General features: G+C 38.3%; 1 long non-coding RNA gene across 1 annotated transcript; it reads right to left on the bottom strand.

The window, feature by feature from the left end:
- Nucleotides 1–3,810: 3,810 nt before the first annotated feature.
- Nucleotides 3,811–22,699, bottom strand: LOC115919314. Its single transcript, XR_004061795.1, has 3 exons — nucleotides 22,585–22,699; nucleotides 7,778–7,782; nucleotides 3,811–3,821 (listed from the first exon to the last, which is right to left on the bottom strand). It is a non-coding gene; the product is annotated as an uncharacterized LOC115919314 (long non-coding RNA).
- Nucleotides 22,700–27,138: the final 4,439 nt, after the last annotated feature.

Below are 27,138 nucleotides of genomic sequence, written 5' to 3'. Positions count from 1 at the left end.
CTTTTCAATGAATTCCCAATCCATAATCTGCATGTGGTTTAGCCACAACTTACACAACGTATACAATTACGAAAATCAAACAAAAATTGTAACTATCCATTATATTGGTCTTTAGGAGTAAGTATGAAAATGGAAGGTCTATTTATTAATTAATAATAGCTTAGTGATAACATGACTGTCCAGATACTGTAGGACATAGGTTCAAATTATGCTTGTCAGATTTTGTTGTTGTCGTGAGACATCATATTTTGTAGGTGGAGCACACTAATCTTTGAAGTAACCCTGGGGAAAAGACTTAAGGTTTTCTTTGAGATGCATTTGTATACTGCTGTGGATATTATGACTCTCCTGTAATGTGGATAGATTTATCATTTAGGTATCTTTACACTATAGAGATGATACTTAGCCTAGTATTATTTTGTCAGTGACATGTATTCATTCCCAATGCACATCCAGGTATCTGGATTATACATTGATCGGTGAACTAGAGTGATGGAGTTCCTATAGTTAAAGTCAGTGCTCATATCAATCAAGGCCTCTAGCCTGTTCTCCAATTATCTCATCTTATCTTCCGTAGTGAATATCCCTCTAGTGGTGTATTCTCTCCCCCCCCCCCCCCCCCCTCTGTCTCTCTCTCTCTCACTCTCTCTTTCTCTCGCTATCTCTCTCTCTCTACCCCCTTCCTCCTGGGCTTTGGGTCATCCATTTTAGTTACATATGATTGCATTGCATCTTATTCTTTTACCGTTTATTCCAATTCTTTATGTCTCCTTCATATGTCATGCCCCTTACTTTACTCATGTATCAATGTACAGTATGTCTGAAGGGTTTTAGTTCCCTTCTCAATAGGCCTGTCTTCACTATCTCGAGATTGCCAAATATCCAGCTATTTGAACTATCCCGATCGCAAACTATCCAGCTAATTTGCGTCTTCATCAGACCGAAGTAGCAATTAGAAGGATATTTGGTCGGGATTGTCATCCCAAGATATCTTGGGATAGTTTGCAAAATATCCCACTAATCTGACAAAATATCCAGCTATTTGTCCCGTTCGTCTTCACTAGACCGAAGATTCGCAATACGCGCTAACGCTGAGCAAAATATCTCGAGTTTCAAGTTTTGTGGTCGATCTTGAGATAGTGAGGACGCGATTTGTGACTTTGGATTATTTCCCATATCAGAAATAGCGGGCTATTTGGCAATCTCGAGATGATGAAGACGCGCCTTATGTTGGATGTTATCAGTAGGTGTTATTGATTCCTGACATATATCTGTCTGTGTATATCCTCATCCTCTATGGAAGATGAAGCTGGCATCTTTCCCAGCATCCCTCCCCAGCATCCCTCCCCATTAGCATCTTGTTGCTAGTCCTTCACATCGATCCATAGCGAGACTTCTCATTTTCATAAATCGAGGCTAGCCAGCTAGCTGGCAAGAAGATGAGCCAGGAGTGTGAGAGTCAGAGAGAGACGGAGAGAGAGAGAATGAGTCCCCCAAACAACGGAGAGCCTCTCGCTCACACTTTGGTAGTGCTCTCTCAGTCTCCTCCTCCTCCTCATCAAGCCGGGCATGAGACGAGAGCATCTCCGGGTCAACTACGCAACATCATTATCTCCGTCTGCTAATGACCGCATCCATCGCGGCAGACTTGATTCATTGACGAACAAACCCCGGCCCGAGCCCCAGATCAGGGCAGCTTGTGTAGCTTTAGCAGCCTATTGAAAATAAACCATAAACAAATATTTCTTATTTGATTATCGTTAAAGTCTGTATAGAAGTTGCTTCGCTTTTGTATTTAGCTTTGCAGCTGGCAGGCAGGCGACCCCCCTGAAATCTCTGGTACCGCATCGGTCTAAACCGTCCACTCTTGCGTCGACTGGTCTGGAAGAAACGTAGTTTTTGCCTTTCGGTCGACTGAGTGGGGTCAAGATTCCGGTATTAGGACCAGAGGAGGGAGAATCGTGCCTACCTCCAGCTGTTCAAGGAGCTATCTGTATGCTGCCAATAGTCAAATAGGAGAAGATTTTATTTCTAGCATCTGTGATGTGCAAGCTTCTGCAAGAGAATCCGAAGAGATTTAGAAAGCTAAATCTTAAGCTTGGTCATTGGGGTCAAGTCCAAAACATCAACCTCAAAGCAGGCTTTGATCTAGTTCTGAACAAAGCGGGTGTGGAGTTGTGACAAGGTGAACTTTGAGAAGTGCGTTAGACAGATACACCTGTATCAAACCAACCCAGACCAACTCGACTGCCACAGGTATTTCTCTTATCTTTTGGAGGCGAAGAAAGAAGAAGAAGTTGGATTTAGCTGAGGGAACAGCTTTTTGAAGGATAGTAAGTTCAGCTCAGCACAGACAGCTGTCGGGTGAAGCTATGACAAAGCAGTTCTAGAGGTCTATCTGACGATATATGACATATGGATTTTTGAAGTATCTGGGACTAGACTGTTCACGATTTACCCATATATATGCCTTAGGACAAACCAGCTTATCCTAGCAAATATTTGGTCGTATTCATTGCTTATGATTAAGCAGTTTCTGGAGGGGAATAGCAATGCTTGGATGATATACTTTCAGCTCTCAGTGATTAAATGTTACGGATCAGGTAACACACCAGTTCAACTGACTGCATTTGGTAAGCAAAAGCATGTTCAGTACCTCTGAATGGTATTTTTATGGTCGACTTTGAATCTAGTTCTTATGAAATTTTCATATTTTTATACTGAGGGCGATGCTAAACGCTTTGAAATAGGGTGTGTGTATGGCATTTTAGGGCAATTATTGTGACAGATATTCTCAAATTGTCCAAGTCATGAGTCACAAAATACAAGGGGATACCGTACTACTCTAACTTTATCTTATATGCTAACATTCAACATTATTACACGTTTCTGAATCTAATGTGATTGTTTTTGCATTCCAGCATCTCCATAGGGGTATGTTAACAGACGAACATAAGTCTTTGATTGACACGACTTGCATGCTGTGTGGTAAAAGGCCATGTGTTGAATACTCAGTGGGAATGATCCTCTAGGTTCGCAGGGAGCTGGGACAAAGAATTTTATATGCTTGCCAGATTTTCAAAAATATTCATGTCTTGAAAAATCACCTCTTGAACCTGCTCATATATATGATATGTACAGTAACTTGCTCAAATTTACAGATGTATAATTTTACAGCACGTTTATTTAGCAACATATGATGTGTCACTGCTCAAAGAGGTTGTTTTTATCTCTATGCTATCATATAATAATAATATATCTGTAAAGTGCTTATCGGTAGACACATCGTTGTATCGATGTATGGGGCGCTATATAAAAGCAGAATATTATCATTATTATTATATACTTGTAACCATGCTGTACTAACTCTTTCATAATCTAAGTACAAGAATTTGTGGAAAGAGTTCTCCTCTTAAAGTCTGAACATATCCAATCATAAAAGATAATCTTTTCAGGAGATTTAGAATTTGTATCCCATATGGAACAGACCTACAGGTCATGCATTCTAACTTTTGCATGTAGTATGAAAGTGAAAGCCTTTTTTAACATGTAATTTGCTACATGCTTCGAAATCACTTGAAGATCTCTGACTCTCTGTTACCCCTGGATCCCGGTGTTGTTGATTGATTTCTCCTGGTTTCTCTTGAAAGCTCTGATCATGTGACGCTGTCCATCATTTTGGATGGTATTGTTTTTAACTGGTCGAAAGTGAAAACTTAAATCCTCAGAAATGATTGGTATGGTATTTGTATCTGCTGTGAATTTGTGATGGAACATAACAAGGATGTCATATGGTGGATGTAACTTTCGAATTGGTTTGTCTTAAAAGATATTTCATGGAAAGGCAATTCATTGCCTTTTCTTGTTTTTTGATTTTGTTGTTGTTGCCCGTGTTTTCAGTTACGTTCATTTTGCGCCAAGAATCTAGAAAGTTTAGATGGGTGGAGTTTACATGCATAGAATTTCCAATTAATAGAAAGAAAGGAAGATGAGAAAGTGATATTGAGGTAGAGAGACAGAGACAGAGAGACAAAGAGACAGACAGAGAGACAATGAGACAGACAGACAGAGAGACAATGAGACAGAGAGACAGAGAGACAGACATACATAGAGAAAGGAAAAGGCAGGGGGTTGGCTCTTCAACTGATGATTACTATTTTGTGTAACAATGATTGCACAGTAACAATCTTCATAAACCTTCAAATCCACTGCATCAATTCTATCATGTTATTTGTATGCAAAACACTAATGGTTTTTGTTCTCTCTCAATATTTTTTTTCTTTGCACGCAATCCAACCTTGATTCTACTATCATCATGGATATCCCCTCACAGGTAAGTAAAAGATTTTCATCAATTTATAGAACATTATCCTAGAGTATGTGAGAGAGAGAGAGAGAGAGAGAGAGAGAGAGAGAGAGAGGAAGAGAGAGAGAGAGAGAGGGTGTTTGTGAAAATGGGTGTTGTAAAAAAAATGTAGCAGTGAATGTGTGCAGCACTGTCACTTTTCTACTCCATCCCTTCAATCATTTGACAAATTCAATACCGGTCACCATGTTCAGCAACTCGATTTAAATCACAGCGCTGTTATAGCCTGGCGTCATGCAATATCCATCGACTGTCTTTCAACCACAAAACCAGCTTGCAGTCACTTAGATTGTGACGTCTGGAAATCATGTGATATTCGTTTACATTTACCTCGTGACTATCTGTAGTCTTCATTAAAGGACGCAGTCAACTATGATATGTTTCCTTTTTCTATTTCACTAGGATTTTTCCTTATCTTTATTTTTTTATTATAAAATCAAGTAGAAAATTCATGCAGTATTCTGTTTTTTACTGCCCAAGGTAAATGTTTGCAAGCTGTGAAAATAGATTTATACACGATTTACACAATTTATTTTCCTTTAACAGCTTAATAACAATATTTCAAATGTGCAGAAGCCAACATGAAATCTGAAACTGAATCTATCTCTGAAGACTCATGTGAACAATGTATGCAGATCTGCCTCATTTGCGTTGCATAAAATCGGTAGCATCCGTCAGTTTCTTACTAAAAAGACCACCCAGAGACTTGTTCAGTCACTGGTCATGTCTCGTATTGACTTTTGCAACAGTCTTCTGTATGGTCTTCCTGATGCACAAATTAACAAATTGCAGAGAGTACAAAATTCAGCTGCTAGACTTATTGCAAAGCGTCGTTCACGTGAGTCCATCACTCCACTGTTGAGGGAGCTTCACATGCTAAGAGTCCGGGAACGAATTGATTTTAAGATCCTCTTGCTGACTTTCCAATGTTTGACAAAAACAGCTCCAGTCTACCTTCAAAGGCTGATATCAGAATACTTACCCTCCCGCAACCTGCGCTCAAACAAGAAATCACTCTTAATAGTTCCTGCCACCAATACCCAGTCTTATGGTTCCCGAACTTTTTATGCAGCATCCCCTCAACTCTGGAACAATTTACCTCAATGTATAAAACAAGCAGATTCAACAGACAAATTCAAATCCATGTTAAAAACCTACTTTTTTGTTAAATAGCCTTTTTCATTTGCATATGCAGCCCCCTCGATTGTCCACTATCTATTATGTATAACTTAATATTTGGCTGTAATTCCTTCTCTTTCTATTTTTCTTAAGCGCTTAGAGACATATTTTGTGATAAGCGCTATACAAATGTTGTTAATTATTATTATTATTATTCCCTCTAAATGTTAACAAACATACGAGAGGGGTGGAATAACTTATAGCTGTTTTTAAATTTTGGAGTTACCTTCAGTTGAGAAATACTTCTGAGAAACAGCTTTTCACAAATTTAATTTCCGTATTCCCATTGGGACTTGAAGGTAGCAATCATCTAGAAGGCGAAATTAGGCCTGACATTTGAGCCTTGGAATCGCAGGAATGTTTTTCATCGGTGACATTTCTTTACCGTCTTCGTGTAATCATAGTAAAACTCAACAAGGGTAGCAGCAATTGAATAGCCTGTAGGCTGGAGTATGCAGTGTCAGAGATGCCAAGATGTAATCACCGATTTAAAGATACAGTCAGAATTCTGCCTGTTTAGTTTGTTTTCTATTGAATCATATCCACAAAACTTAAAACAAATGCTAGTCATTAAATGGTTCAAAATATAATATCTAGTCAAACAAAGTATCCTATATTCCATTAATATATAGCCATTAAAATGAACATTCATTCTTGGTCATTACATTGTATTCTGCAAACTGTTAATAATTATAATAATCTTGGACATTATCAATTGTAACAGGGGTCATAACAAATTTTGTCTTTGGTTTTAGAATTAAAAACAGAATGAATGTCTTCGAAAATGTATTCTGACATTTCAAAGTCCTCTCATCAGAATGAGCAGACAAGCCATTGATTTGATATGTCAGCAGCCATTTTGTGCTGCGCTAGGTCGGAATGCCGCCGACCTTTCTTGCAGATGATATGTACTGTCAAGAGAGTTATTGTTGGAAGGTTGATGGGAGGGGAAGGGAGATGGGAGATGGGAGAGGATGGGAGGAGGGAGGATTGGATGAGAGTGAACATTCCATGGTCAACTTGATGATGATGATGATGATTAGGGAATGAGTTTTAAAGTATTAATTTCGTTTGACATGGCCTGGGTGTCACAGATTGTCTGTGTGTAAGAGATATGATTGAAGTTTAATAGATAGCAGTGGAGGAGAATGACATTGACTAGAAGAAAAGAATATGAATGGCACAGGGAGATATATAGTAAAAGTATACCAGACCAGGGCCCTATCTTACAAAGAGTTGCGATTAATTCCAATCATTCGCAAGTCATCCAATCAATCGCAAGTTAGTAGTATCCTATCTCTTATGTACATAGTTGCGATTGATATCAATCACAAATAAGGCCTAAAAAAAAAATTGATGACTTGGCGTAACGGGTCACTAAAAATTAGGGTAGGTAGGGCGATTTTTTTTTTTTTTTTTTTTTTTGTTGTTTGTTGCAATGACGAACCTTCGTCATTGCCTTGTTTTCGTTCACATTCTGCCCCATTAATATTTTCCTTTTCGTCCTGAAATCCCATTCGTTTTACACGTAGTGCTTGTCATCACTAATTATGCCCTTTTCTCATGTCCGTTTCCTTTCAAATTTCATAGGCATAGTCTCTAACATCTCATCAAGGTCACTACATTCTTCGATTTTCGAAATCACTCATGCATAACCGTCCAGGCGCCATTTTGTCCGTTTCTGGTCCATTTTAAGGCCTTTCTTTCTTCCTTCCCATCTCCACTATCTTAGATCCTACAAACTTCTAACAAATTCCTCTAGATAGTCTAAGAGATGTTCTTTTATCTGCGACGTATAACCTGACCTTCAAAATGCCATCTTCGTACTCAAAATGCAAATCTGAAACCGACTCCGTCAAATATCTCTCAAGTTCTTGAAAAATTGACCCCTAAATAATCTAAAACTGCCATAACTTTCTCATATGAATTTCGTTTTGTATTTAAATCTCACAGTATCTTTATCTCATAATTGCACATCGCCATGCCAAATTTCACGCTACATTGGCTTTGCAAAACATAAATAGCGCCCTCTAAAGTTCTGGGAATTGGCTGTCTTTCTGTGGCCGTATTTCCATTATGGCTTGGCAGACCCGTACCCTTTTTTGGATTTAGATACTTGAAGATATGCCCTTTCCAGCCATATACAACATTATATACCCTAACACTGACCGACTTCGAGAAAAATGCCCTCCAAATTCGCCATTTTCAAGAAAATTCCAAAATAACTTCAACTTGCTCTAAAATGGCGATCTTTATACCTACATCAATGAAACTTGGCACACATATGTATCCATATACGTGACAACTGTCTGCCAAGTTAAATAAATTGTAATGCCCTCGTCGCAAAGTTAACGCCAAAAATGATGAATTTGCTATGCATTACGTAATAGCGCCTTTAATGCGTGTAGTACATTGCGTGCAGATGACAATGGTGTCAAACTGACCGCAATGAAGTGCCCTTTCGAATGATACCAAGTATGGTATATGTTTACACAGAAAATTGTGAGTAAATCGCATTTGAACAAGGGTCGATCACTATACGAATTCCGCCCGATTATAACACTTATCGGCCATGACGTCATTTTTTCAGACTACTTTTCGCCCCCTAAACATCTTTTTTTTTCCTTGAAAATTTGCAATGACATTCCGAGATGCAATACGCAGGGCACCTCGTGGCCGGATTTTTTGAAATTGGTCAAGGGGGCCATTTAAGACGCCATTTTGTCCTTTAAATCTATTTTACATCACATGTTTCGATAGGATTATCATAGAAAAAAAAAGAGTAGTTTACAATAACGACCATGAAATTCTCTTTCCAATGATACCATATACGGCCCATAAAGAGACATAAAGAGAGAGAGAAAAAACAATTTAACTCCGGTCATAATACAGATCCTGTATGTTTTCCGCCCATGCATTACACGCATTGTCTATGGGGCAAATCGGGTTCACGCTTTTGACCCCTAGAACGATCTTGATTGCAATGACGCCGCATGCAACTAATCCCATTTGTTTTTGCACGCAGTGCTTGCGAGCCCTTTCTAGGTTCTTTCCCCTATCCCAATTTCTTTCAAACATCGTAGGCATAGTCACTACCATCCCATCAAGGTCACTGTTGAGGCCTTTCTTTCGCCCTACCTGTCTCCAATATTACAGAAGCTAAAGACTTCGTACAAATTGCTCTGGATAGTCCGAGAGAAGCTCTTTCGTTCGACACGTAGAAACACGGCGTCATTGCACGCACATCGTTGTTACACGATTGCATTTCTAGTTTGTTGTTGTTGTTGTTGCTTATATTTGCATACATGAAATTAGCCATTCATACACATACATACATACAGTGGCGTAGATAGGTCCTCAGACCTTGGGGATGATCTGATGAGAGGGGTAGACCACAATATGTTCAAATAACTCCATGCACACACACACACATATATGGACACACACATATATGGACACACACACTGTGTGAGCAAAGTGAGCAAGAAATTGTTGAAATCTTGATCACCTTGGGACCTGGGGGATGCATACATACACCTGCCCCCCCCCCCCTGCATACATACATGTACATGTACATACACCCTCATGCACATAGTGCAAACATTACGAACGCATTAATAGGTTTCCAACGTACAGACCCCAGTCTGAGATATCTCAGACACTGTCTTCAACAGGATAAACAGGCTGGCCATTCAAATCTTTGATACAGAAAAAAATTAAAAAGCGTAGGGTCGGCGATAAAAATAGGGTCGGGCGGGTTACGCCAAGTCATCAATTTTTTTTTTTAGGCCTAAGTTGCGATTAATATCAACTCTTTGTAAGACGGGGCCCAGATAGGATGTCATATGCACTGACTGAGACCAAACTATGGTAATGTAGGATGGTCATAAGGGTAGTAAGGAGAGAGAGAGGCTCTGTACTTTATCTTGGATGGTGCATCCATCTTGATGTATCTGAATCAGGACTCCAAAGAATTTTGAGAAGTTTGAATTACCTGTATCACTTCTACGACCGATGTGATCATTCTCATGTCACATCTCGGTTTATTCTCAGCTCAGCAATGCGTAGGGGGGCCAGGAGGGGGTAGGGCGGGTGGGATAGAGGGATGGTTAGCCTAGCCGTGTGCCCAGCAACGACAGCTATAAACCATTGAGCTGCGCATGGCTCAAGAGCCTGCGTTTGTATTTGGACTTCAGGCCAGTCTAAACATGACATTAATCTTCAGTAGATGACGACATACCGCACCTTGGCTTACCCTCAAGTTTCGCCAGCTTCCATTTTCCTCCATCTTTCTTTATTCTATCGCTGGAGAACATCAAGATTATACAAATACCAAACCTCTGACAGTGCCAGAGTGCAAGAAGTTACCATATATGGATGGACGCAGGATATTTGTATTCTTTCAGTGATTTTGATGAAGAACATTGCATGTTATCATTATGCAACATTGATGTGCTTTTTAAAGTTAGATCTTTAGATCTGTACTATTTAGTTTTACATTTCTGTTCTGACATCAATATCTTAGATTGTTTTGCTGGATGTGATTTGAGACAGCTTCCAGAATGTTTTTATTTGTCTATATATACAAGTCATGTACCGGTAGTCACTTTATTTATAAGAATGAGGGTACTTAATTGAATATGCCTTCATGTTCTTAGAAATCTGCTCGATAATAGATGCTTACAAATTACTTTTGTAATCATGGCAGCAATTCCCCACAGATTTTTATTTTTTTTAAGGTAAGACCGAAATGACAAAATTTGCTGTCAGATGTTTAAACATAGCATGTCATGAAAGTCGATCAGTGGGACTGCATTATTCATCTTCATGTATTTTTCAGAATCTTTTTTGCTTTCCCTTTAACACTGGAACCAGATACAGCCATGCATTCTAATTCAAATTTATTAGCATCCTGATTTCTTGGAGGGGGGGGGGGGGTTATTTGTACTGAGAGAAATGTAGGAGAGAACTGAATTTTGATGGATTGTGTGTGTCTAATAGATGTGGAGTCATGGTTGATTTAAGGCTCATCTGTCTACCATTAAGCTGTAGTGTTTAGCATTCAGAATCGGGGATCTCACATAATGGATTTCTACCGGCACACATCATTCATTGATTCATAGATGGGAGATTACAAAAATTGAAATGAAAAGTAAGATAGTATCTGCCTTCACGAAGCTCATAAAATCTACTCACTACCAAACAAGTCGCTATGATAATACCTCCTTTGAATTGTTGCTGAGAGGCATCAAACTTGTTTAATATTCATAAATTCATAATTGTTGGCATTTTGAATTTCAATTTCAATTCAATTTCAATTTCAATTTTTTTTTCCAACATATTATTACAAATAAATTATAAACATTTACAACAATTTAGGAATACATATAGGATAGATAATAGGATTTGCAAGGTAATTTTCTGCCATTTTGCTCTAAGAAACAATGTTCAAGAGACAAGACTCTATGTTAAACTAACAAGTCGGCCATAAGTAATGTAAAACAGTCTGCTATACATTGTTAAAAACTTGAGATACATTATGGGTGGGCAGATAGATGACTCAGATAGATTAGTTTCTTCTGGCAGATCATCAGAGACCCGGTGCATCCTTCATTCAGAGCCAGAAGGGCACAACTCTGTCATAATCATGTAAGCCAACCTCCTTCTGGCCCTCATGAGATGATATATAGGAATGCTCTTAGGAGCGCCTTAGACTGTCCTCTTTAATTGGATCATGTTATGATATCATCACCTTTTATCTCGTCACCACGCCGGTCTAGCGATGAAAGCATTTGTTCTTGATGATCGGGTATATGCCATCTAAGGGAAGACGGTGATAAATGTGCAATAGGATTAAGGTTGAGCATCTGGACGAGTTTTCCAAGAAGCCGTTGGCTGTATATATATCTTAATTCTGTATATTTTGGAGAATTTGTAATCTCCTTTATCTAATCTGACAGTGTTTGGTGGTAATATTGAATGTTTATATTTCACTTGATTGACTAAGTGATTGTGGTGTCCTGAACAGGGTGCTAGCTATCATCTTCATTTCTTGTAAGTTCTAGCTAAGGTTGGTCACCAGCTTAGGTTTAATATCTTATATTAGTAAAAGTGTTATTACTTTATATCCAATTTCCCCCTGCTTCTGTGAAAATCACCCACTCTCTCTGTCTTTCAGTCATTCTCTATCTCTCTCTCTCTCTCTCTCTCCCCCTCTCTCTCTCTCTCCCTCTCTCTCTCTCTCCCTCTCTCTCTCTCTCTATCTCCCTCTATCTCCCTCTCTCTCTCTCTTTCTCTTTCTCTTTCTCTTTCTCTTTCTCTTTCTCCTTCTCTCTTTTCCCCCTCTCTCTCTCTCTCTCTACCTCTACATTCACTTTACTACTACAAACTATCTTGCTCTTGAAAAGGGTCAAGTTATCAGCAGTAGATAGGGACATAGTCCAGGGGGTGTTTCACAAAACTTGTCATCAGTGACAAATGACAGTTGTTGTTATAAGCTACTGAAATCCTTGCTTCTGATTGGTTATCGGCAGATTTGTCACTGATATTTGTCATTTGTCATTGAAAAAAGGCTTTGTGAAACGGGTCCCAGAAGTGTAAGACAAATGCTAAAGATCATACATGATACATTTTGATAACTGAATTGTCCTTTTAATGGTCCTTAATATATTTTCTTCACCTCCTCTCCCATTGTTACGCCAAGATATGCATGTGTGTATGCATACGTTTCTTTGTACACAATATTACATATCCCTCTTCTCACTTCACTTCTCCCCTTCCCCTCCCCTCCTGATCCTCCCCTTCCTCTCTCCCCCTTGCCCCTCCCATCTTGTTCTGGCCTACTGCCAACTTTCTACACGCTGTTATCTCAGATTTCCAAATTGTTAGGAGAGGGAAGGAAACGTCATTGGTGGATCAAGTCGGGGATACAGGAGACATGCCCCCCTTCTGTTTTTTTTTTGTGGCTAACTCCTGCACCGGCTCCCCGCAAGAAGGCCTTTACTGCCATTGACAATACATAGATCACACTGCCTTCTTGCATGCGCAGAGCTGACGGTGTATAATGTTTGACACATCAGGCACTATCCCCTCCACTGCCTGTCCCATTAGCATGTAGATGATGAGTGACAGGGTTCTCTCATGCTCATCTTCATTATAAGGTGTGATCATTATCATTCCTTCCATTCCTCCTAGAGAATCACGGTGCATGGTATTGACCCATTCTTTGACCTCTAACAAAATACTCATCGAATACAAACTTTAAAATGTGAAATAATGAGGTATGATCGCTCATGATTGGGATAATGGGGCACAAAATATAAAGCATGGGATCAAATTTAATACTTTGGAAAAAAGTGGTCCATTTTTAGCCTGAACAAACTCAAGATGGATCCGTCGTTGGTGGCATGGAACGGAATACGGGCTATCCTGGTCCGCTTTAAGATGGCTATCTTTCTCCCTCATCAGCGTGTCATCTGGATGGTCAAAGTATTCTAAACATAGATGATGACGCGGTCTTTGTCCTTAGATCACCACATCTCCATCACACTACACCAGCTGAGGTGCTTGGTTGAGGGAAGAGTGCTGAGGTGTTAATCCTGTACTCAATTTTTCATAGATAGGAATATAACGTGATGGAAGAGAGGGGAATTGAATTTCACCATTTTCTTCGCAAATTTATAGTTTGATGAATTTATGACTGGAAGGGGTCAATCATGTTATCCTTAAATGAATTATAAAAATGTACTGAAGGACATGCACCACACCCCACCCCCCCCCCCCTCTCTCTCTCTCTCTCTCTCTCTCTCTCTCTCTCCTTCCCCCTCCCTCTCTCTCATTTTTAAAGGATATTCTCTTCTTGTCCCAATGTCTCTTTAAACCTTGTCCTTCAACTGAGCCATATCTTTCCTTGTTCTACCTCATCTCAATGTTTAATGATATGCCACGGCACCTCGATACGTATCCTTAAGGCCCCTAGATTTACCAAGCTGAAACAACATGGCCACGATCGATTAATAGGAGCAACCGCACAAAACAAAGTCATTTCTGTTTAGTCAACTGTATGCCTCGCTTTACGTCGACAAGATGATGCAAGGGAAGAAGTACAGCCTGTGAGGAAAGTTTAGAATTTATGAGATCTGGATATAAATAGTCAAATTGGATTGTTAGAACAGCACATCCGCACCGGCATAGGAAGATGTCACGTTCGGAGGTTGTGAGTTATCTTCTTAGCTTCTGACGTGATGGGAATTGATTTTTCACAGCAGAGGAGGCGAAAGAAGAAATGTTATCGATGTGTCTTGGTGTAATATATTCCTGGGCATGATGTCGGTGGATTGACCCTGCAGGGCTGTTACAATATTGACGATCTTCGAAAAAGGAATATAAAATGTGAATGACCCAAATGGGAACAGTTGAAAGACAACCGTAAACAATGTTTCTTAACAATTCCTGATAGAGTTCCTTTAGATTTATGAGTAGAGTATGAACCAACTAAGGCTCTGGTAAGAGACATTGATAGACTACTTAAGTCACCAAAATACTTACATGTCCTGAAAATGATTGGGGTAGATATATGAATACTAGATGCATATCACACTTTAATGGTTGAAGTTGGTTGTTACTCTATTAATTAATTTAGAACAGACGTGAAGTAGTTGTGTGTGGAAAGTTTCATGTCAAAGGGAAATGGTAGACCTTTAACTCTATCTTTTATTTCCTTGCTGTGATGAAGGTGTCATCTGGAACCATCATGTGTTTCCATACATTTCTGGAAAAATAATTAGCGCATCTGTAGCCTCCAAATCTGTATGTAGGAGTGCAAGCCCCCCTCATCCCCCTCCCCCTTCCCGACAATCCAAATCTATGCAGGGCTTGCAGAGCCATATATGGAAGCATCTCGCTCCAGCGTTCCTCTTAAAATGCCTCTGAATGTACCCATCCTGCTCTCCTCAGCTCACGCTGCTTATCTTTATGGAGACTTCTCGCCTGTGCATATAACTTCAAGTTCTCATTCTGTCAAGGCATATAATACAGAGCATAAATCATGTCTAGGTAGCTTTTTAATGGCTACATGCTGTCTTAAAAGGTTACTGTTAACAAAAGTAGGTTTTTTTTCTCCCTTGGGTTCACTCGGCATAATTTCTCTTCAACCCCCCTCCCTTCCATTATCCACCTATTTGAAGGTGCCACAATCGATATTACAGGCTGTGAAATGACATTTTGCCGTAAGGCTGCATGGAAAAACTCAATGGAAAGATACTTAATCATTTCAGCTTAACACTTTCTTCAAGCTTTGTACTCTCAGAAAGAAAGACAAATCTTGATTTAAAGAAGTGCTTGTGCAGTGCTAGCTAAAGCGATGTAAACTTTTATTCCATTTAAAAAACTGAAAAGCAAATTGTATAATTGGAAATTAGCTTGTTTTTTGTATGATAGCAAGGAAGTTGGAAGCAAGTGTTATAATGTCACTTGAAATTGGAATAAATTGTCTTCATTTCCTCTGATTTTGTTTCACTTACGCTTATATTATATGCAGAAGATATGTTTTAAATGTAGGAAGAGTTGGAGCGAAACCTTTGACTCTAAACTGAACATTGATAATAAATAATTAAGGTTAGAATTTTTATTATTTTTTATAAGCCTTAAGTGCTTATTTATGGTAAGGTATTAAGGAGAGAGAAAGAGAGAGAGGGAGAGTGTGTGTGTGTGTGAGAGAGAGAGAGAGAGATGTAATTTCACAATACCACAATCGCCAACTTTCAGTTTCCTATGCAATCAGACAATCTTCTACACAATCCCAGCTCAACCCTGGGCATTTCAATAATTGGCAGCATGCAGGACAAGTTCCGTATCGTCTTGTGTCAGATAAAATATTCAATTTAGCAAGAGGAGTTTACCTTTCCGGCGATTGTATTGACCAGATTCATTATTGGAGCATCTCGTCAGCCAGCCGTCCAGGCGCTTAAGAGCTATTGACTGCCCTCCTTGTTGGCGTCATGCCCAGGCATGAAGAAAGAGGGAGGTAACGTCTTTGATCAAACTGCTTTGCTTTTCTTGAAAAGGGTTTTATTTGCTATGTAGAAATTGATAAGTTTTTGTAGTAGCTTTCAAAAGCATTATATTGTCACAATCAGTCTCCATCTCATTCACAATCTCATTGATCTCTTCTCTCTTTTGTGTCTCTCAAAACTAAGTACATCCTTTAAAAAAAAGCTTTAGACATTAGTCAAGTTTGCTGGGTTGTAATCCTTGCTGTACAGATTTTTGAGACTTTTGGTAAAGTACTTCGGTACGATCTAGAGAAGTTAAGCTACAGCTTCAGCAGAAAAGGGTACTTACTTTAAGGCATTCCCAGGCCTGTTGTGATGACTGTGGTATTCTTTGGTGACTCATGGCTTGAAGATCAACCTGTTTTCTTTTCCTTTGATTGTGTTATGTTCTCAGTAAATTAGAATGACTTATTACCTTTAACATTCTATTCAAGATGATGAAATTAGCCATTGTTTTATATCATAAATTAGCAAGAATAAAAAGTTGTTGCTTTTTAAATGAAGAAAACCACTTTTAATTTCATATGCCTAGATACATAAACATCTAGGCCTCCATTAAGCTTTCTGTAAAAAAAAAAAAAAAATCTTGGAGACCAAAGAAAAAGAGGCTTACAAATGAAGGAAGAGTTAGACCATGTCCATGGTTAGACCATAACAACTAGACAAGTAATTTTTAGTGGCAGAATATTGAAAGACATGGAATTACAAAGTGAGTATTATTGAGTCTCCCAACAGTTTAGTCAGTCTATAACCTGACATGTCAGGAAGGTGCCTGCCAATCGTCTGATGCCCCTCCTAATCCAATTCATTTGTTTCCCTCCTATTTCTATCTCACTTTCTGTCCACTATCACCTTTAATTGGATTAAGGAGTGGATCTTCTAAATCACACACTCTCTAGCAGGCACTGACCTTACAGCACGCTAGGTATGTTAGTCATGGCTCCGCCCTTACTTTGTTACCATGGTAATAGCATAGGGATAGGATCACCGCTTTAATAACACCCTTGCTAATGTTGAAGGATGGAAAGGACACTACGATTGTGTGCATGGTCATGTATTGCTTAGGTCTTTGTCACCCATCCACTTAGGTTTGCGCCTCAAGCTTTTTAGGAAAATAGCTCGTGCTAGACTGCAATGGTCAAGAGTTATCACTTTTCCCTTCTTACAGTGAAGTCTACTGGTCAAGGAGACAATATTGTCATGTCACGATTGTATCTGTAAATATCTGTGAACAATGAGAAAGTTACAAATTGAAACGCTTTTAAAATAGTTTTATAAGTTAAAGAGTATCATAAACAAAAACAGGCACTATACTACTGTGTCTGTGATATGAGGATTTTTTAAAACTAGGGCATTGTGGGTTACTAATACATCTGTTAGCTACTATCACGAGTATACCATTCAAATTCAAGTGGAAATTGATCCCCATTTTTTTTGCCATCTCTATGGTAACATCAATTTGTAAAAATTTGTAGAAATTTGCAATAATCTTCAAACCATTGCCTCTATACTTTGCAGGGCCACTCTCTTAATATCTGTGAGCTGTGTTTTTCCCATCAGCTTCTAATGATAATGACCCCGCTTAGCAACAAATTACTTCCTATTGACCTTGATGTACGCATCAATCAAAAGGAAATGCATTCACGTGTAGTTGCTAATGACGATGGCACATTTATTAAAGAGGATACATTTTCACATTTTTCAGGTCAAAATGACCTCAACCAAATATATTATTATCTCGAAGGGCCCCATGTATTTACCCCAATAAGGCAACAACTATACAATCATTTACATGATTTCTTTAATTTTCTTACAATGGAAGGTTGGGAAAGTCTGTATTATTATTCTGCTTTCCATCATGATCAGGAAGGAAAACAGCAATTGACAGCTCACAGAGCAGTATCGATTTCTTCATATAACAACTCCCATTTTTTTAAATCAACAAACTCCTTGTTATAAACAAATAAACAATAATTGCCTTTAAAAACTTTGTATATAATATATCCATGGTAACGAACGAGTGTTAAGGAGCCTCAGCAAAGTCAGGAAGTATTTAACCATGGGAGAAGGCAAGATAGAGAGAAAATAATCCTATCCCTTTTCCTCCCCCTCACTTGCGTTCACTCTGTCTACTTCAAATCAGATCATATGAAAATCAATGCTTAAACCCTCACTCAGAGGGCACCGTCGGGGAGTCTCCTTGAAATTGTTGGTGATTAAAAGGCAAATCCATTCAAATTCACCTTGAACTTGTAAAGAAATCTTTCTTGATTAAAAAATTTCTTGGTTTTAATAACTTAATGTATTTATTTGTCCAATGTACATTCAACAGGGATATTTGTTTCGCTCACGTGTTAAATTAAATTTATCAAAATTGATAACGAAATGTTTCGTTAATAATATACAATTCACAGATACTACAGATAATTTTTGCTACGTTTTCTCTGTCTCTTAAGTAAAAATGTGTGTATGATTTAAATGGTTTATGAAAGTATACAGATTTTCACCAGTTACATATAAAACTAAAAATAATATTTCTTGAAACTTCAGTTATTTCCCCTCTTAAATTTTGAAGCATTCAATTAAAGTTATTTATTTATTGGTTAGAACTTTGAAATGTTCCAATATTACCTTTAAATATGTGGGCTTGCTTAACATGGGAAGCCTGTCTGCAGTTTGAATGGAAGGAAATATCCAACGATCACCGCGATAATGTAGGCTGACAAGTTTTTTGTTTCTACAACTGCTTCGAATTTCCCTCCATGCCATATCACATTATGAACTCCTGTCTTAATCAAGAGTAAAAGAAATCTCTTGAAACATCTAAAGATCCGTCTTCTATTAAATCTGCTTCATATATATGTGACATCTTGTTGGAATGGGCCAGTAGAGCAAGAGGAAACGATTGATTCATGTTGACAATTTGGCCTTTAAATTTATTTTTTGTATAATTGAACTTTAACTATGCTCTGAAATTATTCAAATTATCATAGTTAAGTTGTATGTGGTAATTTTTTTTTCATTACATAATAATATGAAATTGCTTGAAAAAAAAAAAAAAAATCCCTGCTGATTTCATCAATTGAAATGAAAAGAATGTAGTCCCATATATACTAGTCAATTGTAGGAGCACTTACAGCACCAAGCATCGAATTGAGATTGAGCTTTTAATTGCCATTGAGATAAACAAATCAGATGGATATGTCATGGTTAGACTGGAGAGCATCATGGGAGTTTCCTCTCACTTCCTGTCAAGGTCACATGATTCATATCCTCCAATCCCAGGAGGTTTCTTGAAGGAGATCATCTTTACATGCATGTAGGCTCATGAGTTTTACCCAGGTCTGGAATTCAAGATGATATTTGTTTAATTTTGTTAATGTTTAGTATGTGCAGTAAAAGTGTATTTTCAATTGTGGGTAATGCACAAATAGAATTTGCATGCTCTTTAAATTTCAAGGACCAGCATGATAATCGATTAAAAATGCTATTATACCATGTCTGGTAAGAGTCTTAAAGGCATTAATTAATAATACTTTTAGACAAATTAATGCCTTCTGGCTCTCAACAGACAATATTCTAAATGAGCAAAACAGATAAGAAACACTTTTAATGAGAAAGTAATATCTGACAGCACATCATAAATTTCAAGGTCTATCATTGTCTGAAATGAGAGCACTTTAAGAGCAGTGTTGGCACCCAATCAATAAGGAAAATGAAATGTGTAACTCTAGAACTACAGAGATGGAAAAATCATGTTATTCATCGAAAATACAATGGCTCGTAGAAAGTGAAAGTATACACGCAATGCATTGTGTTCATGGACGTCTGCAAACCAATAAGTAATACAAAGCTCAATAAAAGAGCTTGAATAATGCAGGAAAGGTTTTTGGTGTTGAAATTCACAAGGAAGACTTGAGGATAATAACCCAGTATCTGTTCAATTCGCCTGGGATGAAAAACAAGACTAGGCACGTCTTGATCATCTCGAGATTGCCAAATAGCCCGCTACTTCTGATTTGGGAAATAATCCTGAAGTAATACAAATCGCGTCTTCACTATCTCGAGATTCGACCTCCAAACTTGAAACTCGACCTTGAGAAATTAGCTCGAGATATTTTGCTCAGCGTTAGCGCGTATTGTGAATCTTCGGTCTAGTGAAGACGCAGGGGACAAATAGCTGGATATTTTGCCAGATTAGTGGGATATTTTGCAAACTATCCCAAGATATCTTGGGATGACAATCCTGACCAAATATCCTTCTAATTGCTACTTCGGTCTAATGAAGACGCAAGTTAGCTGGATAGTTTGCGATCGGGATAGTTCAAATAGCTGGATATTGGCAATCTCGAGATAGTGAAGACAGGCCTACTGTGTCTGGTTGAATAGTGGTGCTCTAGACAAATGAAAGTCAGTCACATGCCGATACATGTGAGGATGAGAGCGAAATGATACGTGTAGTGACATTTTGGGATGGATGGACAAGGGACTTGGAAGGGTGTCTCAGTCTTTGTCATCTTAAACCGCCCAGACAATGAAATTTATTTTCACGGACTGCGGAGAAGGATCGCAGCTATAGGTGAAGATTTCAGTACAATATTGGCATTATGTAAGTTTTTTTGTAATGTGACTAATATTGAATCATGTTTGTTTGTTTTTGTGATGTGGAAGTTTCTTTGTGAGTGTTATAGCATTTAGGTTCATGGTTATAGCCATTATAACTATTCAAATGTATCTGCAATTAATTTGTTTTCCTGTTATTATTGATTAAATAAGTTGAATATATATATATATAGATATATAATTATTTTGAATCAGAATTCGTGAATTTGAAGGTGACAAAGAGTTGAGGTGAGAACTTTATTTTATGATGGAAGTTCTGAATGAGACCTTTTGCTTTTAGAGGCCAATAATGATATGCCACATTTCCCATTGTTGGTAATTTCCTTATGGCTGGTGCCCTCTGTTTGTATGATAGGAAAATGTTTTTTTATAAAGGATTTCGTACTATACTCTGTGGAGCTTTGTTCAAACTCTAATGAGATTTGCCATTTCTTAAGAATAGAATTCGTCATCTTGGTCATTCACCGGGCATGTTTGAGTCATGAGTGAGACACATTTCCAAGTTAGCAGTAGGGAACCAATTAGGCTTCAAATTGTTCTAAACAGATGTAACGCCTTATGGTGGAAAGCATTGTTTGTATGTATGGCGTTGGTTTGTTGAGCAGGTCGACTCTGGTCAAAAGAGATGGAATAACCAACAAAGATGGCCATATATATAGCACTGCTAATTCTCCAACTCTGTGAAAATCAATTTATCAGCCATCCAATTACAGGGTCTATTCCATCTTTATTTCATCCTCCCTCTCTCTGTCAAAAGTAAAACTAATTTGAACGTCCCTCCTGCCTCTGATGAAGTCTTTTCTACGCATGTAATTAGCCTGCCAGGCAAGCATGCAAACCCGACGCTCATGCAATTTTGTCAGGTATTCGCAGAGGTATTCCGTAAATATAACGAGTCTGATTGATTTGGTCAATAAAAGAACCCAATCTGCCTTCGCTGTGTAGTAACACTTCACTTCAGCATCTCACTCTCTTTTGGTGATGCAGACTATCCCTCCGGTTGCCAAGCTTCTACTCCCCCATCCTGTTCGTGATTTGGTACAGTCCAATAATGTCTAATGGACAGTGATGGAAGTGTGTGAAGGTTTGTGTGTGTGTGTGCTATCAATCTGAAATTCACCTGCATTGGGCCTTTCCATCTCAAACCAATTTTTAAAATCCCCTCTCTTGTTTTTCCCTGCTTTTCGAGTCCGAGATTGCGATATGTCATTCAGCGCTTACCCATAGTGCACCTGTTCGGCCTCTGCTGTCCCTCTGCTGCCAACATCCATCATAAAATCTAGTTTAGAGAGAAGAAAGGGGGAACAAAAAACTAATATTCCCATTTATTCGTTTCCTGTCGGCATTTTGTGTTTGGCAAAGAAAGGGACAAGATAAATTGTTAGCAGTCAGGACTGAAGGTTGGATGCCAATGTTGCTATAGGTACTATCAGTTTTTTCACGCATCTGAGCAGAGATGAAGATGGATTTGCATATGCCATAAACTTGTAACTTCCTGCTAGTATTTGGATGATATTTACTGGATTATATTGATGCTGCAAAACTTGTTTTCAATTCACTTTGGATGGTCATTTCAATCACAAGCTGAGATCGTGAGTTGTTGAGAGGTAAGAAAAGTGACAATCATGTAATTTCATCCGTTTTTTGTGTGAGGGGGGAGATCCTTCAACAAATATTAATTGATATGATATTTCATTTCGATTTGAATTAATTGTATTATATTTTCTTTTTATATATGAAATCATCTTGAAATTATTATTTGTTCATTTTTGTGCTCGTTGACTTGTGAGAAGAAAAGGTTGGTTTTTAGCACAACGATGTTATTTATAATGTATGGTATGCTATTGAAGGTGGACTGCATTATATGAGCATCAATGTCTTGAAGCAGATTGGCAGATTTGTGTACATTACTATTGGTATCATGTTATCACCAAGAAACTAGTAGCAAATATGATGCAAAAACCAAGAGATTACTTTTCAAAATTATTTTATATTGCTAGCAAAAATTCAGATAATAGATGTACATGTAAATGTGTGTCGAGCCTTGGAATTAATAAGAGAATGTTGAACCTGGTTGTATTTAAGGCTACATGTCAGAGAAGGTCAGCAGAGTTGTGTGAAATGCTCAAATCTTCTTAGAGAAAGCATATTATTCTGTAAGACGTGATAATCCCATGGTCTTTTCAGATTATCAGTTTTATCCCCCTCTCCTGTTTAAAGGGGCCAGGGCTTAGAAGATTTTTTAATTATTCTGTAGTCTATTCATTTTGATGTGCTGTTAGGGGTAAGAACCGAAAAGAGAATGAATAAGAAAGAATCCATTGCAAGTATTCTTTTAAAGTTTATCTTGAGCTCTGGTATGACTTAAAGGGAGTGGATCGCCAGTTTCCATGTGCAGAAGGCCATAATTCGCTGACACCAGACTTGGTGGAAATACCATTAATGGGGGTACAATTTTGCACACAGCAAACCCATAGTCCAGTCAAGAATTACCCCCAATCTCTGGGAGAGCTCGAGAGTCTTCGGTAAATCAAAGCATTACATAAGGTCCAATGGTCATAAAACTCAAGGCTAACCCTGGTGATTGACAACACCTGTTATTGGGTAAACACCCGAACGGTGTCGAATTCCCCATGAGAGCCGACTACTCAGTGACTTTAATGGGCATCTTAATTCTTATGTCGAGAGAACATGGCTATAATTCATTCTGGATTGTTTATCCTGCAGTAGATTGATTGTTTGAACCAGTAAAATAAAAAGAACCTTACAAAAACTTGCTAGAAATCATCTCCAATAAAAACCACAACTCTTATTTGCACATAGTGACCTGTGTTAAGCACATGGTGTCAGGCCTAATTAGTACTAATTACCTTGAGTTCCTTATCTTTCTATGCTCATTCCTCAGACCCCATATATTTTATACCGAAATTGTTTGGCACATATGTCATTCATTTATTGTTATCTTGAACATTCAGTGTAACTGTAAGTTTATCTATCATTACCAGAACTCAAGCTTATCTTTAAACATGATAGTCTCTTGTAAATTCATTTTTTATTTTGTTTATCGACTCTAAAAAAGAAATTTAAAGAATATCATAATTTAACATGTAACACAAGAAATGTCCTGTGTCGATCTGTAAAATTAATAGGTAGTTCATTGTAAGAAAAATGGCACTGCCAACATTTTGACTTTTTTTCAGTTGGGAATTTGTGATTTTGCAGAGTACAATCTGATCTTTCCTTTTCAAAGGGGAGTGGAACACATCTTACCAACTATATCAGTCCAGTTCTACGGAACTCCATTATCTCAGCTCAGTTCAGTTCTATTTTTTATTTGTGCAGCCCAAGAAATCGTGACTCCCCAAAAACTGATACATTTTTCTGAAAGTCATCATCACGTTTCAATTTAGACTTGTGCTAGCTCCCACCCAGGGAGGGTGATGAAAAGTCCGGAAGTCTGAAATCGACTATCTACTCTTGAATTCAAGGTTAAAGGTCGTTGGATGATGGTGGACTTTAGAGCTGACAGGAGAAATCATATTCAATATTTTGTGGTCTGATTTGGAAGGTTTCTGGAGAATTGGGTGGAGGGGTAGCCTTGTGGTCTGTGGTATTAGAGGGAAGTGTATTTGAGCATATTGAACCTATTTTGGGGGAAATGGATGAAACATTTTCAGAGTCATTGACACTAAAAGATTTTTTATTGTTTCCAGGTTGCTGGAATATTGATCATGAGAACTTATTATGAATAAGTGATAAAATAACCTACAAAACAACTGTGTTAGTTAAGAATCCTACATTTTAATGTCAGGTTTCTCTCGTTTTATCCATCATTAAGTTCTTTTGAAATTGAATCGGAGTGAGATGACAATTTAGTCTTAACTCGGCCTATTGGAACTTGGTATTAAACATGTCTGCTCTTTAAGTAACATTTCACTGAGTTCAAACATTCAACAAGGTAGCTCCAAGACATGTCACATACTTGGCAGGGTAATGAAATTTAGTGATAATATCTGAAAGTTCAAATGGTCAAACCTGATTTTTTCTTCTTCCTAACTCAAAGATCAGCCAAGAACAGACTATTTTCCCCATACATTCTGCCGATTTAGCAATAGACTTGTATGTTTCTGGGCAGTCTGAGAGACATTGCCTTCAAGAAATCTTTTTGATTTGTCTGTTCATCCCGCTGAGAGGGTTCATGACCTGAGGTCAGTGTTGGGTCATCTGCAAGGTTTCATTTGTCTGCATGCATTGTCATTTCTTCCATGAAGTTTGATGATTTCTGATGCCCTGGGAGATGGATCGAGGAAGATCAGAACGACCAGCTTTCAATATCAGTTAGTTTCCAGTTACCTAGGTTTGGCTGGGACTCGGAGAATGACAAGCCACACCTTAACATGTATTCACCGCTTCTGTGATACTGATAGAACCTGACATTTCAGTGTCAGAAATATTTGTCTGATCGTATCACAGAGAATAATTAATAGGATTACATAGGAGCAGGCAGAGAATGAATATTGGACTTGATAGCTCCAATAGTGGTGTTGATGGAAAAGATATATATAGGCCTTTATAAATAACGACATGTCACCGTTTTGTAAAAGATAATAGTAATACATGAGATTTGTTTTGTAAGGCACCTACTCCACTTGAAATCAAATGTTCAAGGCACACTTGCGAGGAAAAAAAGGAAAAAAATGAAATCGCATATCTTATTTAATTTAAGAAAGAGCGCTTTTATGAACAAGAGTATAGTAGTGCCAAATTGCGCAAATGATTTGAAGTTATTTTTGTTAAGGTGCTATACTAACGAAAATTTGCAAAAAAATGACATTTTGATATGAGGCTATCCCCAGTGCCAATTATAATCAGACTTTTCACATTTATACATTACAGAATGTGTTGATCCATTACCCTGCTCACAGCCTTATTCATAGCTTGCCATCTTGATGTGCTATGTGTCATCGCTTTGTCATCACCATCTCAAGATAAAGAACATTAATGCTATCTGTCGCCCCTCTCCCACTTTTGCCACCTTTCTCCGTTTTGACTGACGATTGCGATGAGCGATGTTGCTGTATATAGTCCTGTGATTGTGATGCTGTCAACCAAAGATTTGCAGTTTTTTTAATATGAATTTCATCATCTCCTGATTCATCCATTTGGATTTATCAGATAGTGCCTTCTTTATTTAGTTTTTCAATTTTGCTCACTGATTGCTCATCATCTATTTTTTTCTTCCTGTCCTTTCAAATCACTGGTATTCTCTCTCTCTCTCTCTCTCTCACCCTCTCTTTCCTTCTCTCTCTATCTCTCTCTCTTTCTCTCTCTCTCTGTCTCTCTTTCTTCCTCTCTCTCTTTCTTCCTCTCTCTCTCTCTCTTCCTCTCACTCTCTCTCTCTTTCTTCCTCTCTCTCTCTTTCTCTCTTTCTCTCTCTCTCTCTCTCTGTTTACTCCTTACCTCCCCCTAACTTTGTATCCCCCCCCCCCCCACACACACACACACACACTCACGGATTCTGTCTTGCTGTACAAGCCAGCCTGAAGCTTGTTTATAGCAAGGTGCGCTTTACCTTGTAATCCTAAACTTTTAGGTGTAAACAGAAATCACTTATGATATCACAAGGTGTGTGTCATGTCAATCAAGCTGTCATCCACCCTGGCATAAGTCCTTCATTTCAATCAAACATTGTTTCATGTTAGAGAGGAATACTTGGCAAAGCACACTCTTATTTTGTTTTTCTGAAATGTTATACACTGGAAAATGAACAGATGGACACGATATTGAATTTGATTTATCATATGGAAAGGTAACTTTACTTCCATTTCGTTAGGATATTTCTCCATCTCCTTGTCATTCTCTTTTTACTTTTCTCTCCGTCTATCTCTGTCTCTCTCCCTGACTTTTTGTCTGTGTTTTTCTGTTAACCAGTACATTTTTTATTTTTTTGCATCAAGAAAGGAAAGGAGGAGAAAATAATGAAAAGATTCCCAGATTCAATTCAATAAAGCCCTTTTGCATTACGTGCAAGCTTGAGAGAAAATACAGATTAGCCAGGGAGAGAGAAAAACTCTCTCTCCCCTAGCTCCTCTTGCTTTGTATCACCGGAGGACAAGATAACAGAGCAAATTTACTTCTCAATAAACCACCTAAACAGGGAATGATTGAAAAACAGCTCTCCACTTCTGCCATCCAATATTCAAATCAAGTTGATCTTCATGCTCGCGGCACGCTGAAGCTCATTACGGGGCCAGGCGCATGTAACATGGAATCCAGAGTACATGCCGATTGGGCTGGGAAAATGTCGCAATTAAGAAAAGTGCAGTCATACCTGTAGGGGTAAAAGGGATGGAGCGATGTTTATGCCATATTTCATTTTCAATTTTGAAGTTAGATCAGATTTTTATTCTACCCATCCCTGTGCCTCTCTCACTTCCTGTCTATTTTCATAAATTCAAGGTTATAGATAGCAATGATGGTGGTGGTGGTGGTGGTGGGGGGGGGGGGGAGTTGAATTCACCATCCTGTGTATAGTAAGACATTGGGAGTAAATTTGCTGTTGTGATAGAAATGTTTAATAAATTATTCAAAGAGTCACACTTTACCAGTTGGACTGATACTGACTTTATTTGAGTTTGTTCACAATGCAATATGTTTGCATAGTCTTTCATAGCATTCTGTAACAGTGATGCATGACAACCTGCAGTTTAACTCTTAAATGTGAACGACCCTCTGTTTCCAGGGATGCATGCATCCATCTCTGCAGCTATTGAAATATCACTCCCACCGGAATGAAGTATTGAAGAGTACATGGAACCTGGCTATTAGTCAGGCCCAGAGACACGAATATTCATGTCCCATTTTCAAGCACTGGTTTATCCATTTTATCTGATGAAGGCTTTATCGAAGGAGAGGCGC

The sequence above is a fragment of the Strongylocentrotus purpuratus genome, unplaced genomic scaffold (genome assembly GCF_000002235.5).
Source record: "Strongylocentrotus purpuratus isolate Spur 01 unplaced genomic scaffold, Spur_5.0 spur5_scaffold_6, whole genome shotgun sequence".
Classification (NCBI taxonomy): Eukaryota; Metazoa; Echinodermata; class Echinoidea; order Camarodonta; family Strongylocentrotidae; genus Strongylocentrotus; species Strongylocentrotus purpuratus.
The sequence above is the reverse complement of the archived record's forward strand: the minus strand, read 5'-3'. Positions and strand labels throughout refer to the sequence as shown.